General features: G+C 39.3%; 1 long non-coding RNA gene across 1 annotated transcript in view; it reads right to left on the reverse strand.

Moving 5' to 3' along the window:
• The window catches only part of LOC132500085 (uncharacterized), a 169,271-nt gene extending 165,706 nt beyond the window's left edge, over window positions 1-3,565 (reverse strand). Inside the window, exon 1 of the long non-coding RNA XR_009533969.1 lies at window positions 3,383-3,565. This is a non-coding gene — a long non-coding RNA (uncharacterized LOC132500085). The remainder of the gene's footprint in view (window positions 1-3,382) is intronic.
• Between the last annotated feature and the right edge of the window lie 23,044 nt (window positions 3,566-26,609).

Here is a 26,609-nt window from a genome sequence, read left to right on the forward strand (position 1 = left end):
GCCCGTGTGCCACAACTAAGGAGCCCTCAAGCCACAACTAAGTAGCCCTCAAGCCACAACTAAAGGAGCCCACCTGCCACAACTAAGACCCGGCACAACCAAACAAATATAAATAAATAAATATTTTTAAAAAAGACTCACAGACATAGAGAACAGATTTGTGGTTGCCAACAGGGAGGGGGAGTGTGGAAAGGATGGATTGGGAGTTTGGGGTTAGCAGATGCAGACTATTATATATAGAATGGATAGACAACAAGGTCCTACTATATAGCACAGGGAACTATAAACCATAATGGAAAAGAATATAAAAAAGAATATAATATATATATATATATGTAACAGTCATTTTGGTGTAGAGCAGAAATTAACACAACATTCTACATCAACTATACTTCAATAAAAAATATTTACTCTGCTGCTAAAAACATGAAGAAAAAGAATTAAGCCTAAAAAATCCTGTTGAAATGGCACTTAAAGAATAGGTTTCTGCCTGCCTTCCAAAAGTTTTTAGACACTACTATTAAGCAAGTGTTGTACAATTCTCAACTTAAAATTTTCATCAGAGGACATCAACAAGAAACTGAGCTTTCAGGTTTAGAAACTGAGCTTCTCATTAAAGAGCAAAGAGTGGCAAATCAAAGGTAATATTAGCATCTTTCTTCCTATCTCAGTTGACATTAGATTAAACACCTCTCTCACCTCTGGGGTAAGGGTTCTTGGCCCTTCTCATCAAAGCTGCTTTCTGAGCATCAGACTGTAACAAGAGGTCACAAGCTGGCAACTTTGCTGCATCTGACCCATCGGCAGCTTTGTATTCCCCACAGTGTTACCTACTATGTGGATTTTTAAAGTTTTAATTAGTTACCAGCGCACAAAAATCTGGATTTTCAGCTTCTCTGGGGTTAACAGAAGAACTGGCAATAGCAGGTCTGCATGGCCCCAGGTCAACAGTAGCTAGAGCTGAGGAAGGGCTGGCCAGGGCATGTGTGCTCTAGTTTTCTATTCCCTCATTCCTTATGATATCCAACACCTAGGTCTGCTTTCAGTTATCATTTGTCATTGGACTAGGTAGTGTTTTCCTTATGCCTGGCGTAGTGGGTTGAATGACAACCCCCAGAAAGAAATTTCCACATCCTAATTCCCAGAACCTGTGAATTATCCTCTTTGGAAAAAGGGCCTTTACAGATGTCATTTAAGTTAAGGATCTCAAGATAAAGAGACATACTGGATTATCCAGGAGGGCCCTAAATCCAATGATAAGTGTCTTTTTAAGAGAGAGACACACAGGGGAGACAAGACAGAAGAGGAGAAAACAGACACACAGAGGAGAAGGCAATGTGAAGACAGAGGCAGAGATTGGAAAGATGTGGCCACAAATCCATGAAGCCAAGGAACACTGAGAGCCACCAAAAGCTGGAAGAGGCAAGGAAGGATTCTCCTCTAGAGCCTTCAGAGGGACTGAAGCCCTGCTGACATCTTGATTTCAGACTTGTGGCCTCCAGATAGATCTGTGAGAGAGTGCATTTCTGTTGTTTTAAGCCACTCAATTTGTGGTATTTTGTTATGGCAGCCCTAAGATGTTTCAGAGGTAATGGAAAATTCAGAGCTAATGGCAAAGAATGTGGCTTGCAAACACATAATTAAAGTAAAAAATACAGCTAAAATCTCCAAAAGAATGACTTAGTAAGACAAAAGAAAAAAAAAAAAAGGAAGAGATGAGACCCAAGTGCTAACATAAGGAACACCCATTATTAAGAACAGTTAGGAAGAGAATGAGGATACAGCCAAGGATTTGGGAAGCAAAAGAACATGGTCATTTTTGTTGAGTGCTGACCCAGTACAAAATGAGGAGGAAAACATGGTGTAAATGAGTTCAAGTGTGTTAAAAGTGTTCAAGATACACAAACCACTCATTTCAGAAATATCTACCCAAAGAAAAAAATGCTAGAAATGTCTGGAAATGGAAATAGTTTCACTGGATGAGCAGTGTGTTTGCTTTGGCTTCTTGTTTCTGTTTTGGGTTTTCTTTTTCTTTTTTAAAATATAAGGAAGATATGATTGAAGGGAAAAGGGAAATTTTACTCTCTATTCTACATTTTATTCTCAGAGTTTGAGACAAATATTGGAAAATTTAGGACTAATCATTGAATTGTGATTATTAAAACAATGGATTTTATTAAATCTTTCAAATCATTGTGATATAGTCGATGCAATTGCTAATAGCAGTTAGCAGCAAAGTAAATATTACAAACTAAAATTGACTGTAAGTATCATTATTTACCAATCCAGCATTAGATATTATTTATCTATTACATTACAAAAGATATTCAGAGGAAGTTAATGAGCTGCATAATTATTTACTTATTATTTATAATTAGTGGGATACTCACACAGTATAAAGAAATATGATGTCCTATGTTCCTCAAGACAGAAAATACTATGGGAGGATTTGGAAAGGAACTGTCACCTCTACCTAGTACTGCAATTATACAAGTACATGAATTTCTGAATCATAATTTAGTAATTACACAGATTAAATTTAACTTAGATAGCAATACATAATGTATATTTGATATCAATAATAATAGCTAATATCTATTAAGTGTTCACTGTGTGTTAGGCCTTACACAAATTAATTCATTTAATTCCTCATGATAATCCTGATAGGTGGGTACAATTATCATTCCTATTTTACAGATGAGGAAATTAAAGCACAAAGAGATAGAGTATACTACCTAAATCACACAGCTAGAGAGAGTGTTATGGTCTGCATTAAACCTATGCTCTGGCTCCAGAGTCTGCACTGGCAACCAAAAACGATCTAAAATGCAAATCTTAAATGAAAATATAATAATTTTCATTTATTCAAATAGAGCAGCTATGTATTGATCCAGGCACTGGAATTTTAATATTAGCTTGTATAATTAACTGACTAGGTCATCAGAATTAACATATGCATCAAATTTAGGATACACTAAATAAAATCACAGTTGCTTTAATGTGTTTATGATTCATTATTCTTTTTTCAAAATGTTGACAACTCACCTGACTTTTATCTGAAAAGCCAAGAAGAGTTTCAAAGGAATAGAACCTCCTTTATAACATGGTTTATTAAAACATGTTTACATAGACTACATCTCTTAATGTCTAGCAATGACATACTGTCAGAAGTTACTATACATCCATTGCTGACAACAGACATATTAGTGTATAAGTCCATCCAAATACACACAAACACACACGAATACAGATCTATGCTCTTGCGCAGTTAGTATAATACATAAATGTATTTCTCATGGAAAAAAATACAGTGTGCATGGAAATGCTTCTGCTGTATTTGATGGGATTCATTTTTTTAATACTTATTTACTTATTTATTTACCTTTGGCTGCATTGGGTCTTCACTGCTGGGCGCCGGCTTTCTCTAGTTGCGGTGATCAGGGGCTACACTTCGTTGTGGTGCGCAGGCTTCTCATTGTGGTGGCTTCGTGGGCTCTAGAACGCAGGCTCAGTAGTTGTGGCACACGGGCTTAGTTGCTCCGCGGCATGTGCGATCTTCCCAGATGAGGGCTCTAACCCGTGTTCCCTGCATTGGCAGGCGGATTCGCAACCACTGCGCCACCAGGGAAGTCCCTGATGGGATTTAAATTCTGCCAAGTGACAGGCGTTCACAGTTCAAGAGACTCATGGTTTCAGCTAAGGGCAGAATTTGGCTCCATGTATTTTAAATAGCATCCGGAGGGAGTATCGTTCTTGTAAATGTACAGTGTGAGAGCAATTCTAAGTTCATAATTGGATCTGGCATGTAGTGATCCATTACTATCCTCTGAAAGCAGGCATCTGCTACTTAATTTTTAAGGGCCATGACAAAACTGATTACAAAATCGTGAACATTAATACAATAGCTTTTATCAAACATTCAAATAATTGCAATCACTAAAATTAAGGCGACAGTTAATAGCAATTAGCAGTGAAATAAATACTCAAACAGAAAACGTGAAGGAAACATCACAGTTTGTCGGAACAATTAGTTGCCAGGTCCTGTGGGTTCTGCCCTCGTTACCTCTGTCACACTCTTGCTCCCTCTCCATTCCCTCTGCCACCTCTCCACTCAGGGTCCAGGGCCTCTGGAAGAGTGCCTCATAACTTCTGCAACAATACACAGCCTACATCTTTCCTTCTTGCAATCCATTTATAGCACAATCCCCAGAAAACTTCCAGAACCACACTGCTCCAATTATATCAGTCTCCTACACAAAACTCTTACAGGACCCCATTGCTGGCAGAATGAATGCCACGTTCTCCTGTCTATCATACATGCACTCTGTGGACTGGCCCTAATAGAAATCCCAACCACGTTTTCCACATTTGTTCTTCCCTGATCGTTTCAGCAAAACAACTTTCCTCTTCTCCACATACGCTCTAAGCTTTCCATATCTAGAGCTTTGCGTATAACACCTCACTACTTAGAATCTTTTCCTCTTCATCTCTAACGTTCTCCCTCAGTATACACCCAACTCAGATTTAACCTCCTCCTTGCAGACTTCCTTGATCTCACTATATACTACTAACCTCTGCCTCTGAACACTCAGTTTTACATCTCCCTTCTCTGTGAAAGTTTGCTATTGTCTATCTTGTATTCTAGGTATAGTGGGCCCTCCCTATCAGTGGGTTCGGCATCCAGGGATTCAACCAGTTGCAGATGCACAGTTGGTTGAATCCGGGGACACAGAACATGCTGATATGGAGGACCCACTGAACAAGAAAAACTGGGGAAATCTGAGTAAGATCAGTGGGTTGTATCAATGTCGGTACCCTGGCTGTGATATTATACTGTAGTTTTGCAAGAAGTTACACTGGGGAAAACATGGGGAAAAAGTACAAAGGATCTCCCTCTACTATATATTTCAACTATACGTTCAATATGAATCAACAATTATCTCAAAATAAAACATTCAATTAAAAAACCAACACCCAGGGTAGATCCCAGAGAGTAAGGATGGGATTAGCGTTTTCAGCTTCTCCACATAGCAAAGGCTTGAACCTGCTCTCGCCATATCGCACCTCTGATGTAGTGGAACCTCAGAGAGAGATCATTCTGTGAGTTGCCTGAAAGGAATGGGCACCAGGAGATGTGGCCTTGGACACCTGGGCATGAATCACTTGTGACGCAGAGATTCACTCGGTCTGCCTGGTTTGAGGAGCTGTCTACTTCAGATTAAAAGCTGATGTGAGGGTAAACAGTATACAGGAATTCCCTACACTATCTTTGCAGCAGTAGTGAGTTGAACAGTATCCCCCCAAGAAATCATGTCCACCAAGAACCTCAGAATATGACCTTATTTGGAAAACAAGTCCCTCACCTTGTTCAGATTCTGTTCAAGTGGTAGAATGAAAGACTTTGTAAATGAGAAGAAAGGAACAATCCTGTACCATTTGAAAGGAGTACTGTGTGAATTGCACATTTTGCAATACTTTATCTCTCTTTCCCTCCTTCCTTCTCTCCCTATCTCTGTCAGAAATTTTGTGATTGCCATAAATTAATAATAAATTTATTTAATCTTTAAAATATGCAGAAGGAAAAGAATACACTTCCAGAATTAGCCTTACCTTGGCCATAACCCAGGTTCTCTATTTTTCATTTGCAAATCATTTCTATTTAAAGAATGTTCCCAATAAAGAAATATGTCACTTACTCCCTTGTGCTGATCCTGGTCTCCTTAAAAGCAGGGAGGGTACCACTCCTAATGACTAGATCCAAACTCTTAATCAAAAAGGTCTGTGAACCTCTGAAACTGTGTGAATTTTTGAATGAATGTGCACTTTTCCTGTAAGAAGTTCTGTAACTTTCATCATGTTCTCAAAGATTTTAAACCAAGACACTCAAGCAGTTTGGAAGCACATACTACAAGCTTAATTTATGTTTGCTGAACAAACTACTTAATTTATTTATATATTCTGTCAATGTCCTCCAGCCAAAGAACCACTGGAAACACAGGTGTAGTTGAACAAGTTGGGTTTATTCCTTGGTGCAGAGAGGAAGAATATACACCATGAGGAATCATAAGTCGTCTCAGGAAGACAGTAGTAGAAAGAACCAATTACAGGATTTGGAATTTGATTCAGTGACTTGGGGGAGAGTCTATGATTAAGTCTCTCCAACAATCTTATCTATGGGAAAGAGAACAGCATAGGGATAAAGCGGTAATTAGTAAAGAAGTAGCAGTCACTCATTTTGGCTATGACAGGGGTGTTTCATGGATATTCTGTGGGTGGCAGAGTGACCTTGTTGATGTCTGTGCTTAGACAAAATTATGAAGTAGCGTTGCTCTCTCTCATTTTTTCATGGTCTCAGAGTAATCTGGTCTGAGGTTGTGTTCTGTGAGATAATTTATGTCTCATAGGAGAATAATACAGCCTAGCTGTGAGTGCCAGACCAGCTTCTGAATGTCAGGGGCTGTTCTGTTTTCCTTTCTCAATTCCTAATAATGTAAAGACTTCTACAATGTCAAGTAAGTCAGTAAGGTGTTGGTAAAGCTTAAGAATTTACTGGGCTAACATTACTGCTGGAATCTAAAATAGAGAATTATATCTATGATAAAATATACATCAGATTTTATATACACATAATGAATTTACATCCACACAATTAGGCATTTTAATCAGTATTTCTTCTTATACATTTCACAAATAGTTTCCCTTGGAAGGTCCATCAAGAAGTGGTTTTATTAACCACTACATAAAGTTTTACTATGTAAAGCTAGACCTTTTATGGGTGTGAAATTAAAAAAAAAAAAATGTAAGGCCAAAATAGGCATCTAATTACACATATCTTTTAAAAGCCCTTTTTTCAAATTAATAAACAAGAGTATATTGGAAAGTCCATGAATTTATATGTTTATATTTTCATTTTGTGATAATCTAAAGAAAAACAATGGTATTAAAAGTTTGGGGCTTCCCTGGTGGCACAGTGGTTAAGAATCTGCCTGCCAATGCAGGCGACACGGGTTCGAGCCCTTGTCAGGGAAGATCCCACATGCCGCAGAGCAACTAAGCCCATGCGCCACAACCACTGAGCCTGTGCTCTAGAGCCCGCGAGCCACTACTGAGCCCACGTGCCACAACTACTGAGGCCCACACACCTGGAGCCCGTCCTCTGCAACAGGAGAAGCCACTGCAGCGAGAGGCCCGTGCACCACAACGAAGAGTAGCCCCCGCTCGCCTCAACTAGAGAGAGCCTGCGCACAGCAACAAAGACCCAACGCAGCCAAAAGTAAAAATAAATAAATAATTAAAAAAAAAAAAAAAAAAAAAAAGTTTGGATGACTATCTCATCACTAAGTACTACTAGGTGATATCTGTCCTCTTGTGTATCTCTAAAAGTAGAATCTTTTTTGTTCCAAGTGAAACCAGATGACACCACAGGGCACTGTGATACTGAACCAGTACTAGCTGAACCAGAAGAAAATGGTTGGGAAAATTGAGTTCATCACATAGCATACAGGCACACAATGATACAGGTACAAGAAACTCCAAAGGACCTGCATCTAGCTCAGGGAATAGCAGATTGTAGGCACTTCACAAAATCTGAAGAGGAGGGAGGAAGGAAGGAGACATTTACTAGAATGTGAACAGAGATGGTGTTGGGTGATAGGACTAATTAGAGACTGCTGTTTTAATTACTTTATCTTTCTTTTTAACAGAGCTTAAATTTCCTTTAATAATCATATAAAATAAAATTATATAGTGAAAAATCTCCATATTATTGTTCAATATGATGCTACTGATGTGTTATTTTTATAATACTTGAGGCGCCTGATACTTTATAAAATGCTGTGAGACTTCTAGTTTCCGTTCTGACATGGAAAGAGCTTGGAAATTGTAATTCCCATCCTCACATCTAAAAAAAATAAGAACTGAACAAAGCGAAAATCAACAACTCTGCTTAGATCCACCAGAGAACTGAGACCATAAGGCAAACCACTGCCCTGAAAACTGGAGAAACTGAAGAATACAGAGAATCACAGCTTACTGGAGCAGAAGCTGCTGCTAGAGCCTGGAAGGACCACTTAAAGGACAATTCACTAACTCCTGGATACTAACTTAAGAGATAAAAACTCCAGGGTGCCCAGCTTCAGGGGAAACCTCACATTTTTTGAGTTTTACCTTCAGGAGCCCCTCCACATTCTCAGGGTGAAGATCAGAGAAAAAACCCCCTTGTGCTTGTGGCAGCGGAAGGGAAAAATTAACCATTTTGAAATAAGCCCAGAGCATTTCTGTTTCCTCAGCAACTGCCTGTCCCCAAAGAAAACGAACATATGTCAATTCCTTTCCTAAATGCCAGCAATGAAAAATTAGAATTTGAAATTAAAAACACATCATGTACATTAGCACTCAAAACAAGAAATATAGTAGTATAAACCTCACAAAATATGTACAAGATCTACATGAGGAAAAATACAAACTCTGATGAATGAAATCAAAGAATATCTAAATAAACGGAGAGATAGTTCATGTTCATGGATAGGAGGACAAAATGTTGTTAAGATCTCAGTCCTTCCCGTTTTGACCTATAGATTCAATGCAATCCCAATCAAAATCCTAGCTAGGTATCTTGTGCATACTCACAAACTGATTCTAAAGTTTATATGGAAAGACAAAAGACTCAAAATCACCAACAAAACAGTGAAGAAGAAGAACAAAGTTGGAGGACTGACACTACCTAACTTTAAAGACTTACTATAAAGCTGCAGTAATTAACACAATATGGTATTGGTGAAAAACAGACAAATTGATCAATGAAACAGAAAAGGAAGCACAAAAATAGACCCACATAAATACAGACAGCTGATCTTTGACAAAGAAGCAAAAGCAATTCAATGGATAAATGATAGTTGTATTAGTTTGCTAGGACTGCCATTACAACATATCACGGACTGGATAGCTTAAACAACAGAAGTTTATTTTTCACAGTTCTGGAGGCTAGAAGTCCAAGATCATGGCGTCAGCAGGTCTGGTTTCTTTTGAGGCTTCTCTCCTTGGCTGGCAGATGGCAACTTTCTCACTGTGTCTTCATATTGGTCTGTATATGTGTCTGGTGTTTGTAGTCCCTTTTTATAAGGATAAAGGATATCAGTCATATTGGATAAGAGCCCACTCTAACAACTCATTTTAACTTAATTACTTCTTTGAAAGCCCTATCTCTAAATACAGTCACATTCTAAAGCACTGAGCTAAGGCATCAACATATGAATTTGGGGGGCTGGGGGGACACAATTCAGCCCATAACAATAGTCTTTTTGATAAATCATGCTGTAACAACTGGACATCTACATGCAAAAAGAAAAAAAATTAACCTAGACAGACCGGACACCTTTCGCAAAAATTAATTCAAAATGGATTACAGACCTAAATATAAAACATAAAACTATAAACCTCCTAAAAGACGACATCAGAAAAAATTTAGGTGACCTTAGATTTGGCAGTGAGTTTACAGATGCAACACCGAAAGCAGAACCCATGAAAGAAACAATTGATAAGCTGAACTTAATTAAAGTGTAGAACTTCTGTTCTGTGAAAGACACTGTTAAGAGAATGAAAAGACAAGCCAAAGACTGAGAGAAAGTCTCTGTAAAACACATATCTGATAAAGTACTTATTTCTGAATATATAAAGAACTCTTAAAACTCAACAATAAGAAAACACACAACCCAATTTAAGAGAAGGCAAAAGATCTGGACTGGGCTTCCATGGTGGTGCACTGGCTCAGAATCCGCCTGCCAATGCAGGGGACAGGGGTTCGAGCCCTGGTCCAGGAAGATCCCACATGCTGCGGAGCAACTAAGCCCGTGCACCACAACTACTGAGCCTGCGCTCCAGAGTCTGCGAGCCACAACTACTGAGCCCACGTGCCACAACTACTGAAGCCCACACGCATAGAGCCCATGCTCCGCAACAAGAGAAGCCACCTCAATGAAAAGCCCGCGCACCACAATGAAGAGTAGCCCCTGCTCGCCGCAACTAGAGAAAGCCCACATGCAGCAATAAAGACCCAACGCAGCCAAAAATAAAATATAAATAGGGTGGGAGGGAGGGAGACGCAAGAGGGAAGAGATATGGGGACATATGTATATGTATAATTGATTCACTTTGTTATAAAGCAGAAACTAACACACCATTGTAAAGCAATTATACTCCAATAAAGATGTTAATAAATAGGCTTAAAAAAATTTTAAGATAATAATAAAAATAAATAAATAAAGCTTTCAGCCTGCACACAAAAAATAAAAATAAAATATAAATAAATTTCTTTAAAAAATTTTTCTTTAAAAAAAAAAATGAGGGTTCAATCTGAAACAGAACCACAGCCCCTGCACCTTCTACCTCATAAAGAATTATCCAGTCCAAACCCTACAGGTTTCTCAACCTCCAAAATTAACATTTTGCACTGGATAATTCTATGTGTGTGTGTTGGGGTTGGGGGGGCGCAAGGGCCACAGGGTGCTGACCTGCACGTAGTAGGATGTTTAGCCATGTACCTGAACTCTGTCAACTAGATGCCAGTAGCAACCCTCATGCCTGCCTCCCTACCCCTCCCACCTCCTCACCTCTGTCACGATAAGACATCTCCAAAGATCACCAAGTTTCCCATGGGGGTCAAAATTGCCCTCAGTTAGGAATTCACTGGCATCCAGCAGTTAGAACTCCACGCTACCACTGCAGCGGGGCACAGACTTGATCCCTTTAGTTGGGGAACTAAACTAAGATCCCGCAAGCTGTGCGTGACCAAAAAAAAAAAATTACCCTCAACTGAGAACAACTTGTATGAAGGGATGTGATACAGGGATTGTGGAAGCTGTGTCACCGTAAGGTTGGGGTCTCCGGCTCTGATGAAGGAGCTTGAAGTCCCCAGGGTAGTCAGGAAGGGAGGATGGACATAGAGGAGGGACGAACAAGAAGGAACTGGAACTCACCAGCCTGAGCTGGGTTCCCACAAAGAGGGAATGACACCCAGGTTTCTTCTTGCTGCCTCTGGTGTTGGTGACAGGGGTGTCCTACAGAAGCTGGGGCTCTCGGTTGCAGAACTAAACACACACCTTGCCCAAGAGTCAGAGAAACTGAAAGAAGACCTGGGGGAAGGTGGAGCAGTTGCAGTTTCAACAATGTGAACCAGCGGATAAACAGCAATGTCTGTGAGCTACCAAATGGTTACTGCTTCACTTCCACCCTACCAGTCTTGAGCAAGAATCTCTCCTGTGGCTTACCCTAACCGGAAATACCTAGGGAAATAGTTCAGCCTCATCAATGTATTACAGAACCATTGCAAATACTCTCTTTTTAATGTAGTAAAAGGAAAGTGTTCAAAACTGGTCAAGTCAGCTCATCATAGATTTTATTTTTTATTTCCAAATGAACGCCAGAGAAAAATATAGAAATACGCTGGTGAATCTGCAGGGACCTTCAACTAATTATACATTTTCCCCCAAATATTAACTCCATTCAGTTTATAATCATATTCTGCCTCAGATGTTACCTGCTCTGTGGCCATATATAAATCAGTCTTCTAAAATCAATTGAAAACTTGACGTAACACCTGTGGAATATTTATAATTTATAGCTACAGAGGCCAGATGTTAATGATAAGGAGAACTAATAACAAAATATAATCTAAATGAACCTCTAATCTGCTCCCAACCTCCCCTTTCTCTGCTAAGTACCTAACTTTATCTCTTCAAGACGGTAATCTTAAATGGCCTGTATTTACATAATGCATTTGCTATAGATGTTTTCATTCCCAACTAATCAGTTTAGAATCCATCTGCTAGAGTCTGAAGGTGTCCTTGCTGGGGCTGGTTATATAGACCCTTCCCTATAAATGATCACGTTGATTAGGAAAGATGAAGTGTGTCCTCTCTCTAATATAGAAAACCTAGATAATTTAGAATGTTTTCTCACAATAGCCTATTTAGAACATTAAAAAATAAGACAAAAACCCTGCAAATAACAGCACAATCTCTCCTGCTTCCCCTTTGTTAGGTTTCCAAGAAAATGAGGTGGGGGGCCTTAACTGGGAAACAACTTAGAAGATATTATCATATTGGTTCAACAAAGTCTTTGTGAAGATATCCCTTTCTGCATCAGGGTTGGACTGGGCACTGCCTGACTCCAACTGGCTGGACACCCATGGAGTAAATCATACCTCCTCTAAGATCCTATGAGCCAAACATTTCTGCTCCTAGGCTATACCAGAGCCTTCAAAGGGTCTTGGCCACCAGAGGGTGTGTGCTCTGAGATCAGCAACATAGTTTAAAGTGATACAGATACTCTCTCTATCAAGGAGATCATATCATTTATCTATCTCCCAGTGAGATTGCGAACTTCCATATAAAAGTATAAAAAGAATTTCAAATTTACATGTCTCATCTCCTTAACTGCAGGAAGCCGTTTCTCCTCAAGAATTTTCAGGAAGAATCAGGGGTGTTTTCACTAGCCAGTGTGTCTGCCGTTACTTATAGCTAGCCACTACAAATAGCCAGGCCAAAACCCCACAGCTTCAAGCCTCAAAAATCTCTCAGAGGCATCACTCTGAGATGGAACTCTTCTCCCAACACATGTGCCCCAAACTGGGTAATCAGTCAGTTGTCAGGCTCCCAAGAGATGGCAATGATGCTTGTGCAACATGTAGGGACTATTCTTTCTGTATCATACTCAGAGGAAGTGTCCCACAATAAACTTGCTTGAGTCCTAAAGTCAGCCATTTGTTACAATTATTAACACACACACCTTCTCCTGGATGCACAAACCAAGGTTTGACCTCTACATTGTTGCTGGAACCTCTTCAAGATGGAGTGCTGTTCCTGAGCATGACCTAACCTGCCAGACATCCTCCTGTCTTCCAATGAATTCTTTCTCAGGGTTCTGGTCATGCTCTCAATAGTCTAAGACTTCCACTGAGGTCCTCACCCTCGATGTGCCCAAAATGTCTGTCTGAACCCCTATTGAATGGTGGGGTTTCCATCTTTTCCCCCAGAAAGAACTCAGCTTATGTAAATAGTTCAAAGGTGAGGAGGTGTGTCTCCTAATTCCACCCAACAGAGTCTGTTTAAAACCCAGATAACACAACTTGCTACCCTTCTTTTTATTTCTAACACTTTTCTCCAACAGGCGTCAATAACAGAGATGCATAAACTGAATCTAGGTTATTGTTAAGGAATTATTTTAGACATAAATATGGAATCTCCTGGTGGTATGGTCATTTTAACAATATTAATTCGACCAACCCACAAACATGGTATATCTTTCCATCTGTTTGTGTCATCTTCAATTTCTTTCATCGGTGTCTTATAGGTTTCTGAATACAGGTCTTTTACCTGCTTAGGTAGGTTTATTCCTAGGTATTTTATGCTTTTTGATGTGATGGTAAATGGGATTGTTTCCTTAATTTCTCTTTCTGATAGTTTGTTAGTGTATAGAAATGGAACAGATTTCTATATAGTAATTTTGTATCCTGCAACTTTAGAAAATTCATTGATGAGCTCTAGTAGTTTTCTGGTGGCGTCTTTAGGATTTTCGATGTATAGTATGATGTCATTTGCAAGCAGTGACAATTTTACTTCATCCTTTCCAATTCTGATTCCTTTTATTTCTTTTACCTGCCTAATTGTTGTGGCTAGGATTTCCAATACTAGGTTGAATAAAAGTGGCGAGAGTGGGTATCCTTGCCTTGTTCCTGATCTTAGAGGAAATGCTTTCAGCTTCCACCACTGAGTATAACACTAGCTGTGGGTTTGTCATACATGGCCTTTATTATGTTGAAATATGTTCCCTCTATGCCCATTTTCTGGAGAGTTTTTATCATAAATTGATGTTGAATTCTGTCAAAAGCTTTTTCTGCATCTATTGAGATGATCATATGGTTTTTATTCTTCAATTTGTTAACGTGGTATATCACATTGATTGCTTTGTGAATACTGAAAAATCCTTGCATCCCTGGGATAAATTCCACTTGATCATGTTGTAGGATCCTTTTAGTGTATTGTTGCGTTCAGTTTGCTAGTATTTTGTTGAGGATTTTTGCACCTATGTTCATCAGTGATATTGGCATGTAACTTTTTTGGGGGGGGCATGTAATTTTTTGTGTGTGATACCTTTGTCTGATTTTGGTTTCTGGGTAGGTGATGCTGGCCTCATAGAATGAATATGAAAGTGCTCCTTCCTCTGCAATGTTTTGCAGGAGTTTCAAAAGGATAGGTGTTAACTCTAAATGTTCAGTAGAATTCACCTGTGAACCATCTAGTCCTGGACTTTGTTTATTGGGAGTTTTAAAATTACTGATTCAATTTCATTACTTGTAATTGGTCTGTTCATATTTTCTATTTCTTCCTGGTTCAGTCTTGGGAGATTGTACCTTTCTAAGAATTTGTCCATTTCTTCTAGGTTGTCTAGAAGACAACATACAGTTGTCGGTAGTAGTCTCATATAATCCTTTGTATTTCTGTGGTTTTGATTGTAGCTGCTTTTTTATCTCTGATTTTATTGATTTGGGCCCTCTCTCTTTTTTAATTGAAGAGTCTGGCTAAAGGTTTATCAAATTTGTTTATCTTTTCAAAGAACCAGCTTTTAGTTTCATTGATATTCTCTATTTTTTTTTTAGTCTCTATTCATTTCTTTCTGCTCTGATCTTTATAATTTCTTTCCTTCTACTAAATTTGGGTTTTGTTTGTTCTTCTTTCTCTAGTTCTTTTAGGTGAAAGGTTACGTTGTATAATTGAGATTTTTCTTGTTTCCTGAGGTAAGCTTGTTATCACTGTAAACTTCCCTTTTAGAACTACTTTTACTACATCCCATAGGCTTTAGATTGTCCTTTTTTTAAATTTGTCTCTAGACATTTTTTTCTTTCCTCTTTGATTTCTTCAGTCATCCATTGGTTATTTAGTCACATATTGTTTAGCCTTCACGTGTTTGTGTTTTTTGCAGTTTTTTTCTTGTAGTTTATTTCTAGTCTCATGGCATTGTGGTCAGAAAAGATGTTTGCTATGATTTCGATTTTCTTAAATTTACCAATGCTTGTTTTGTTGGTCTGTGATCTATCCTGGGGAATCTTCCATGTGCATTTGAGAGGGATGTGTATTTGGCTGCTTTTGGATAGTGCTCTATATCAATTAAGTCCATTTGGTCTAATGTATCATTTAAGGCTAGTGTTTCCTTATTGATTTTTTGTCTGAAACATCTGTCCATTGATGTAAGTGACGTGTTAAAGTTCCCAACTACTTTTGTGTTACTATTGATTTCTCCTTGTATGTACATTAACATTAGTCTTATATATATTTAGGGTCTCCTATGTTGGGTGCATAAATATTTACAATTGTTATATCTTCTTGGATTGATCCCTTGATCATTACATAGTGTAATTCTTTGTCTCTTGCCTTTATTTTAAACTCTATTTTATTTGATATAAGTATTACTACTCAGGCTTTCTTTTGATTTCCATTTGCATGGAATACCTTTTCCATCCCCTCACTTTCATTCTGTGTGTGTCTTTAGATCTGAAGTGAGTCTCTTGTAGGCAACATATATATAGGTCTTCCTTTTGCATCCATTCAGTCACTCTATATCTTTTGATTATCTTTTGATTGGAACATTTGTTCCATTGACACGTAAGGTAATTACTGATATATATGTTCTTATTGCCATTTTGTTAATTGTTTGGGGGTTGTTTTAGTAGTTCTCTTTTTTTTCTTTTCCTTTGTTCTCTCCTCTTGTGATTTTTTTTTTTTTTTTTTTTTTTTTTGCGGTATGCGGGCCTCTCACTGTTGTGGCCTCTTCCGTTGCAGAGCACAGGCTCCGGACACGCAGGCTCAGCAGCCATGGCTCACGGGCCCAGCCGCTCTGTGGCATGTGGGATCTTCACGGACCGGGGCACGAACCCGTGTCCCCTGCATCGGCAGGCAGACTCTCAACAACTGCGCCACCAGGGAAGCCCTTCTCTTGTGATTTGATGATTATCTTTAGTGTTAAGTTTGGATTCCTTTTTCTTTTTGTGTTTTTTTTTAAACATCTTTATTGGAGTATAATTGCTTTACAACAAAGTGAATCAGCTATACATATACATATATCCCCATATCTCTTCCCTCTTGCGTCTCCCTCCCACCCTTCCTACCCCACCCCTCTAGGTGGTCACAAAGCACTGAGCTGATCTTCCTGTGCTATGCGGCTGCTTCCCACTAGCTATCTATTTTACATTTGGTAGTATATATAAGTCCATGCCACTCTCTCACTTCGTCCCAGCTTACCCTTCCCCTTCCCCATGTCCTCAAGTCCATTCTCTACATCTGTGTCTTTATTCCTGTCCTGCCCCTAGGCTCTTCATAACCATTTTTTTTGGATTACATATATATATGTGTTAGCATATGGTATTTGTTTTTCTCTTTCTGACTTACTTCACTGTGTATGACAGACTCTAGGTCCATCCACCTCACTACAAATAACTCAATTTCATTTCTTTTTATGGCTGAGTAATAGTCCATTGTATATATGTGCCACACCTTCTTTATCTATTCATCTGTCAGTGGACACTTAGGTTGCTTCCATGTCCTGGCTATTGTAAACAGAGCTGCAATGAACATTGTGGTACATGACTCTTTTTGAATTATGGTTTTCTCAGGTTATATGCCCAGTAGTGGGATTGCTAGGTCACATGGTAGTTCTATGTTTAGTTTTTAAGGAACCTCCATACTGTTCTCCATAGTGGCTGTATCAATTTACATTCCCACCAGCAGTCCATTTTCTCCACACCCTCCCCAGAATTTACTGTTTGTAGATTTTTTGATGATGGCCATTCTGACTGTTGTGAGGTGATAACCTCATTGTGGTTTTGATTTGCATTTCTCTAAAGATTAGTGATGTTGAGCATCCTTTCATGTGTTTGTTGGCAATCTGTACATCTTCTTTGGAGAAATGTCTGTTTAGATCTTCTGCCCATTTTTGGATTGGGTTGCTTGTTTTTTTGATATTGAGCTGCATGAGCTGCTTGTATATTTTGGAGATTAACCCTTTGTCACTTGCTTCATTTGCAAATATTTTCTCCCATTTTTGTGTGTATTTCTATTATAGAGTTTTGGTTTGTTGTTGCCATGAGGTTTTTATACATATAGAAGTAGATATAGATATAGAAGATATGATATATATGATATATGATTTATATATGATTGATATATGAAGATATGATATATGATTGTTTTAAGTTGCTGATCTCTAAATTTCTAATGCATTTATTTTTTATTTTTTTTAATTTTTGCGGTATGCGGGCCTCTCACTGCTGTGGCCTCTCCCGTTGTGGAGCACAGGCTCCGGACGCACAGGCTCAGCGGCCATGGCTCATGGGCCCAGCCGCTCCGCGGCATGTGGGATCTTCCCGGACCGGGGCACGAACCCGCGTCCCCTGCATCGGCAGGCGGACTCTCAACCACTGCGCCACCAGGGAAGCCCTCTAATGCATTTTTAAAACCCTGCATTTGTACTCTCCTCCCTTCATGATTACTGTTTGGTTTTTTTTAATTTATTAATTTATTTATTTATCTTTGTCTGGGTTGGATCCTATTGCTGCACACGGGCTTTCTCTAGTTGCAGCAAGTGGGGGGCTACTCTTCGTTGTGGTGCGCGGGCTTCTCATTGTGGTGGTTTCTCTTATTGCAGAGCATGGGCTCTAAGTGCACGGGTTTCAATATTGTGGCATGCGGGCTCAGTAGTTGTGGCTCGTGGGCTCTAGAGCGCAGGCTCAGTAGTTGTGGTGCACAGGCCTTGTTGCTCCGTGGCATGTGGGAGCTTCCCAGACCAGGGCTCGAACCCGTGTCCCCTGCATTGGCAGGCGGATTCTCAACCACTGTGCCACCAGGCAAGTCCCATGATTACTGTTTTTGATGTCGTATTTTACATCTGTTTCAGGTATCTATGAACGGCTTATTGTGGATATGATTTTACTTCTTTTGCCTTTTAACCTCCCTACTAGCTTTGTGTGTAGATGATTTACTGCCTTTACGGTAGGTTTGCCTTTACCAGTGAAATTTTGCATTTCATAATTTTTCTTAATTGAAGTATAGTTGATTTACAATGTTGTGTTAGTTTTATTTCGCAATTTTCTTGTTTCTAGTTATGGCCTTTTCTTTTTGCCTAGAGAAGTTCCTTTCACCTTTGTTGTAAAGCTGGTTTGGTGGTGCTGAATTCTTTTAGCTTTTGCTTGTCTGTAAAGCTTTTGATCTCTTTTTCAAATGTGAATGAGAGCCTTGCTGGGTAGAGTATCTTTGGTTGTAGTATTTTCTCTTTCATCACTTTAAATATATCATGCCACTCCCTTCTGGCCTGCAGGGTTTCTGCTGAAAAATCAGCTGAAGCCTTATGGGAGTTTCCTTGTATGTTATTTGTTGCTTTTCCTTTGCTGCTTTTAATTTTGTCATTTTAATTACAGTGTTCCACTTTGGGTTCACCCTGTATGGTACTCTCTGTGTTTCCTGGATTAGGCTGACTGTTTCCTTTCCCAGCTTAGGGAATTTTTCAACTTAGTTACAAGTTAGTTACATTTCCCACTTACCTTAGAGAAGTGGCCTTCTGTAGGAGACATCCTATGCATCCTAGCAGCTCACTCCCCTCTCATCACCCAAGCTATATGCTCTAGGGGCTCCTGTTATGGATCCTCTGTTGTGGCAGGCTGAGTATGTGGGTGATGTGGTAGGCTTGGTTGGCCCCTAGTCCACTTGGTTGCAAGGCCCTGCCTTGTGCTGAAGCTGCTGGTTGCTAGTTTTGGGGGCTGGGTCATGAGGCAGGTGACTGCAGAACCCCCGGGGGCCTTGGGGATAGTGCTGGCTTACTGGCTAGCAGAGTCAGGTCCAAAAGACTCCAGGGCTGTTGCCCACCCACTAGTGGGTGAAGCCAGGTCTTGGGGTTAGTACCAGACTACTGGCAGGCAGAGCTGGGTCCTGGAGTCTGGTTGTAGGGCTCAGGGATCCCAGAGCTGGCTTCAGATTGCTGGGGGCGGGGGGTGGTTCCTGACACAGTTGGGTACAGGGTCCGGGGTGTCCCAAAGGCGGTGTTGGCCTGCTAATGGGCAGGGCCAGGTCTGCTGTAGGCAGGCTAGGTGCACAGGCTGCAGGATCGTAGGTGTCTTGCATTTTGTGTCTGCCCCCTGGTGGGTGAGGCTGCTCTAGATGCTAGTGCAGCCTTCCTGGAGGACAGGACCAGTGCCTGCTCACTGGCGGGTGGAGCAGCATCATGGCCCTCTGATGGGCAGGGCCATGTCCAGAGGTGTGTCTAGAGGCAGCTATAAGCTCAGGAAGTCTTTAAGCAGGCTGTTTGCTGATGGGTGGAGCTGTCTCCCCAGACAGTTAGTTGTTGGGCCTAAGGCATCCCAGCACTGGAGCCTACAGGTCTTGGTGCTCATGAGCTGGAGGGAGGATCCCACAATCACGTCCACCCAAACCAGTAGCATGTGGTAAAAGGAGTTCCCAAGTATGACGGACACCAGTGTCCCCAGGGCGAGCCACAGCCACCCCCACCCTCCACCTCTCCAGGAGGCTCTCCAAGACCAAAAGGTAGGTCTGGCCCAGGCTCCTATCAAATTACTGCTTTTGCCCTGGGTCCCAGTATGTGTGAGATTTCGCATGCTCCATTTAAGTGGGAAGTCTCTACTTCCCCCAGTCCTTTGGGACTCCCAAAATTAAGCCCCGCTGGCCTTCAAAGACACATGCCCTGGGGGCTTGTCTTCCCAGTTCAGGACCCCCAGGCTGGGGAGCCTGAGGAGGGGCTAAGGGCTTTCACTCCTGTGAGAGAACCTCTGCCATATAACTATTTTCCATTGTGTGGATCGCCCACCCAGGAATATGGGGCTTGATTACATCACAAGTCTGCCCCTCCTACTTGTCATACTGGGATTCCTTCTTTATGGCTTTAGTTGTAGAAGATCTTCTCTGGTAGGTTCCAGTCTTTTTCACTGATGGTTGTTCTGCAAGTAGTTGGGATTTTGGTGTGCTCACGAGAGGAGGTGAGCGCAAGTCTTTCTACTGTGTCATCTTAGCCAAACTCCCTCAAGACATTCTTTTTTTTTTTTTTTTTTTGCGATACGTGGGCCTCTCACTGTTGTGGCCTCTCCTGTTGCGGAGCACAGGCTCCGGACGCGCAGGCTTAGCGGTCATGGCTCACGGGCCCAGCCGCTCCGTGGCATGTGGGATCCTCCCAGACCAGGGCACGAACCCGCGTCCCCTGCATCGGCAGGCGGACTCTCAACCACTGCGCCACCAGGGAAGCCCCCTCAATACATTCTTTAAAATACAGTAAACCTGTTGCCCAAAAAACAAAAACACAACAAAGAGATGTTTAATGATGTTGACTTCTTGTGTGATGACTGGAAACCTCATTTCAATAATTTAATAATCAATAAAATGATAATTACATTTCAAAATAATGAAGATCTTGGAAAGACTCATTATAAAAATGAATTTTTTTAGCATAGCAAGTATGCATATTTTTATATTCTATGTGTGAACATCATTTTATGATATTAACATATCAAGAATCTCTGTATGTGCATAAACAGAATCACCAATCCCAGTTCTGCCAGATAATAAACAGTTTACTGAATTTAAGATTCCAATTTGTAGGACTAAATTTTATTTCAGTGATAGTTGCTCTCAAATCAATGACTGCAACATCACTGCTTTAAAGAGTGGGGCATGAGTGCCCTCTTGTGATAGAATAAGCGTTTAAATGAATTTGTAAATATCTTTCCGTTGCATATGAAGTAATTTGAACTGAGTCATTTCACAAACACAAAATGCCCTCTATTGCTAGGCCAATTTGTACCAGTGCTTTTAAGTGTGGAAATAACAAATACCTGAAGAACTTGATTAATGTTAATAGACAATATGAATAAGTCACATAAAAATGCTATTCCTTCAAGTATTCTGGTAGCTCCAATAAAAGTCAAATATGACAGAGGCTCTTTCAACCGATCATCACTTAACTGTCTCCCAAATACTCTCCATTCCTGCTTAGTAGCTAGACATGCTCCCAGAACATGAGGAAGTCTCAGGACCATACAGGTAGACTCCTGTATGCTTCAACTCTCTAGCTCCCAATGGGTGGAGTGTCTACTTTCCAAGCATCAGTTGTTTGAGCCTAAACCTACTTATATCAATTGTATTTCTACTCAAATTATGTAAATAAATTAAATAATATGGAAAATAATGATTTATTAAAGGAAAAGAACGTGTTTTTAGGTAAAACAAAACTAAGTTGGATGCTTTGAAATGACGTCAGAAAATGTAATCAGGGAAAAACTTTCTGAGATTGTACATGGGTAAGAAAACTAAAAACATCGAGAAGTCATAAAAATCTATAAGAATTATAAATCCAGTAGCATCAAAACATCAGCAGGCTACTTAAAAAATAATTTTTAATAAAAGCCTTAGCCTAAAATCAAAAGGCTGGTAAAAATACTCCTTTTCATATTTTTATACTAAAATATTTTAGGTACATATGATCTTTTTGAATGATTCTCTACTTTAATTGACTCTTCTGATTCAATGAGTCTGAAGGGTACTTTTTCCCCCATCTGCTCACACTTTATATATATTTAGTTAAAAACTTGTATGGAATGTGGATCTAGCCAGATTCTAAAATGAATTTGGGCCTGTGTGACCTGAGATACAGAAAATCTGTCTCTGGTAAAAATTAAACCATAATTTGGGACTTCTCTGGTGGTGCATTGGTTAAGAATCCAACTGCCAATGCAGGGGACACAGGTTCGAGCCCTGATCCAGGAAGATCCCACATGCCGCAAAGCAACTAAGCCTGTGCACGCCAACTACTGAGTCTGCACTCGAAAGCCCGTGAGCCATCTTTTTTGACCCACCTCCTAGAGAAATGGCAATAAAAATGAACATAAACAAATGGGACCTAATGAAACTTAAAAGCTTTTGCACAGCAAAGGAAACCATAAACAAGATGAAAAGACAACCTCAGAATGTGAGGAAATACTTGCCAATGAAGCAACTGACAAAGGATTAATCTCCAAACTTTACAAGCAGCTCATGCAGCTCAATATCAAAAAAACAAACAACCCAATCCAAAAATGGGCAGAAGACGTAAATACACATTTCTCCAAAGAAAATGTACAGGCTGCCAACAAACACATGAAAGGATGCTCAACATCACTAATCTTTAGAGAAATGCAAAGCAAAACCACAATGAGGTATCACCTCACAACGGTCAGAACGGCCAACATCAAAAAATCTACAAACAATAAATGCTGGAGAGGGTGTGGAGAAAAGGGAACCCTCTTGCACCATTGGTGGGAATGTAAATTGATACAGCCACTATGGAGAACAGCACAGAGGTTCCTTAAAAAACTAAAAATAGAACTACCATATGACCCAGCAATCCCACTACTGGGCATATACCCTGAGAAAACCATAATTCAAAAAGAGTCAGGTAGCACAATGTTCACTGCAACTCTATTTACAATAGCCAGGACATGGAAGCAACCTAAGTGTCCACTGACAGATGAATGGATAAAGAAGGTGTGGCACATATATACAATGGACTATTACTCAGCCATAAAAAGAAACGAAATTGAGTTATTTGTAGTGAGGTGGATGGACCTACATTCTGTCATACACAGTGAAGTAAGTCAGAAAGAGAAAAACAAATACCATATGCTAACACATACATATAAGTAATCTAAAAAAAAAAAAAGGTTATGAAGAACCTAGGGGCAGGACAGGAATAAAGATGCAGATGTAGAGAATGGACTTGAGGACACGGGGAGGGGGAAGGGTAAGCTGGGACGAAGTGAGAGAGTGGCATGGACTTATATATACTACCAAATGTAAAATAGATAGCTAGTGGGAAGCAGCCGCATAGCACAGGGAGATCAGCTCAGTGCTTTGTGACCACCTAGAAGGTTGGGATAGGGACAGTGGGAGGGAGACGCAAGAGGGAGAAGATATGGGGATATATGTATATGTATAGCTGATTCACTTTGTTATAAAGCAGAAACTAACACACCATTGTAAAGCAATTATACTCCAATAAAGATGTTAAAAAAATTTTTTTTAAATGTTTAAAAAGACTTGAAAAAAATAAAGCCCGTGGGCCACAACTACTGAGTCTGTGTGTCACAACTACTGAAGCCCGTGCACCTAGAGCCTGTGCTCCACAACAAGAGAAGCCACTGCAATGAGAAGCCTGCGCACCACAAAGAAGAGTAGCCCCTGCTCACCGCAACTAGAGAAAGCCTGCATGTAGCAACAAAGACCCAACGCTGCCAAAAATTAATTAATTAATTAATTAACTAAAAAAAAAAAATCAAAACATAACATTTGGCAGTGACATCTGGGAATATTTGTGCAAACTTTTGACCCCTAAAATTACACTGCTTTTACGTTGCTAACATCAATGTTTTGTATAAAAAGTTTATGTACATGACAATTGTCTGGAATCTTCACCAAAGTAGGGCATTCCACACTCATTTTAAATAAAGCTAAATGACATTATCTAAGTTGGAGCATAGTTTTTCATGGTGACATGACCAACTACAGCAACACATCAGAGGGCTTCCACCTAATTTTTTAAATCATTTTTTAATTACCCAGGAAATTGTGAATATAACTAGCTCAAATCAATGTCAATGGCCAATGTTTTTCTGAATTACATTTACTTTAAAAATTTTAAGCACCTACTATGCATTCCTTCTGTTTTTTCCTTGAACTTATACAGCAATCTCAGAAACTGTCATACTGATTGGCAGATTTTGATATATAATTGTCTTATTTTGGATTCCATGATAGAATGTAATTGTGAACGTACCAGAATACATGTATTCACACATTATGTACTCAATAATTACTTAGCATTTACTATGTGCCAGGTTCTGTTCTTAGCCAAATGGAGAATAAAACATAAAAATTCCTGGCCTTGTAGAGCTTACTTTGGTAGGGAAGAATATAAAAACCAATAAACACAAAACTTAGTGTGTTAGGAGGCGATATGTGCTTTAGAAAAAAACAGAGGAGAGAGAGACAGGTGGGGAGTGTTGGGCCAGGGCTGCAATTCTAAATAGGCTGGCCTAGAAATGCAAATAGAAACCACAATGGGAAATCACCTCACACCTGTCAGAATGGCTATCATCAAAAAGAACACAAATAACACTGCTATATTTAAAACAGGTAACCAACAAGGACCTACTGAAGAGCACAGGGAACTCTGCTCAATATTCTGTAATAACCTAAATGGGAAAAGAATTTGAAAAAGAATAGATGTATGTATATGTATGACTGAATCACTTTACTGTACACCTGAAACTAACACAACATTGTGAATCAACTATAGTCCCAGACAATGATGTAAATTCCCAGTTCAAGGGCAGGAAAAGATGATACAAGATGTCTCAGCTCAAACAGTGAGGCAGGAAAAAAGGAACAAAATCCTCCTTCCTCTGCCTTTGGTTGTATTCCGACCCTCAATGGATTGGATAATGCTCACCCACTTTAAGGAGGACAATCGACTTTACTGAGTCTACCAATTCAAATACTAATTTCAGCTGGAAAAAGAAATTCGGACATATGTCACAACATGGATGAAACTTGAGGACATTATACTCAGTTAAATAAGCCAGTCACAAAAGGACAAATAGTGTATAATTCCACTTATATGAGGTAGCTAGAGTAGTCAAATTCACAGAGAAAGAAAGTAGATTGCTAGTTGCCAGGGCCCAGGGGGAGTGGGAACAGGCAGTTATTGTTTAATGAGTATGAAGTTTCAATTCTGCAAGGTGAAAAAGAGCTCTGGAGATGGATGGTGATGATGGTTACTCAACAGTATGAATGTATTTCATGCCACTTGACCATACCCTTAAAAATGGTTAAGATGGTAAATTTTACATTATGGATATTTTACCACAATAAAAAAGGTTTTAATGAAGGAAAAAAAACAAAACTATAGTCCAATATGAAATAAAATTTAATAAAATAAATTTTTTTTAAAAAGAGAGTAAATCCTGAGTTCTCATCACAAAATAAAAAGATTTTTTTTCCTATTTCTTTAATTTTGTATCTATATGAGATGACGGATGTTCACTAAACTTGTGATAATCATTTCATAATATATGTGAGTCAAATCTTTATGCTGTACACCTTACACTTATACACTGCTGTATGTCAATTATATCTCAATAAAACTGGAAGAAAAAAAGAATACATAACAAATGTTGGTGAGGATGTGGAGAAAAGGGAACGCTGTACACTGCTGTTGGAAATGTAAGTTGGTACCGCTACTATGGAAAACAGTATGGAGATTCCTCAAAAAACAAAAAATAGAACTACCATACGATCCAGCAGTTCCACTCCTGGGTGTATATTTGAAGAGAACAAGAACACTAATTTGAAAAGATGCATGAACCCCAATGTTCATAGCAGTACTATTTATAATAGCAAAGATATGGAAGCAACCTAAGTGTTCATTAACAGAAAAATGGATAAAGAAGGTGTGAGATATACATATATTTGTATACACACACACACACACACACACACTGGAATACTACTCAGCCATAAAAAAAGAACTAAATTTTGTCATTTGCAACAAAATGAGTTGATCTGGAGAGTATTATGCTTAGTGAAATAAATCAGACAGAGAAAGAAACACTATGTTTCACTTATATGTGGAAACTAAAAAATACAACACACTAGTGAATATAACAGAAAAGAATCCGACTCACAGCTGTAGAGAACAAACTTGTGGTTACCAGTGGGGAGAGGGGATGGGGGAGGGGCAAGGTAGGGGTAGGGGATTAAGAGACACAAACTACTATGTATAAAATAAATAAACTACAAGGATATATTGTACAGCACAGGGAATATTCCCAATACTGTAAAATAATTATAAATGTCATATAATCTTTAAAAATTGTGAATCACCATGTTTATACCTGAAACATATATTATAAATCAACTATACCTCAATTTTTTTTAAGTTTTTAATAAGATATAGTTAAAATTTTGATAGTATATAATAAGAGTCTAATAAATCCTATTTCTTTTCAGAAATAAACTTTATTAATCAAAACAATTGCTTTACTTTTAGCAAATTATACTTTCTAGTTTTAAATATTGAAAATCTTAGATTGCCAGTAAGGAATAATTTACCATGATCAATTTTTTTTCTCTCCCTATTTTGGAATTTAATTTTAAAGTTTTAAACTTCAATAAATAAATAAATAAGTAGGCTGGCCTGGGCAAACCACACTGGGAAGGTGACACTTAGGTCAGGACCAGTAGGAGGTAAGGGAATGAGCCAGGAAGAAACTGGAGGAACAGCAAACCATGCCAGGAGGGGCACAGCCTTGACAAGGCCTAGTCGTAAAGCAGTTTCACTTATAAGCAGAGTAACAATATAATTTATGTCCAAAGCAGGACATATGTATTAGGCAGCCTGCAACATGAGTTCCAGCAGCAATAAAACTACAGGTATCTAAAATGTAGTAATGCTCTCTTCTATATTTCTTTTTATTAAAAAAAAAATACCTATCTACTACGCTAAAATTAGGAAAACAATGTGTTTTT

This window comes from Mesoplodon densirostris, chromosome 12 (assembly GCF_025265405.1).
Source record: "Mesoplodon densirostris isolate mMesDen1 chromosome 12, mMesDen1 primary haplotype, whole genome shotgun sequence".
NCBI lineage: Eukaryota > Metazoa > Chordata > Mammalia > Artiodactyla > Ziphiidae > Mesoplodon > Mesoplodon densirostris.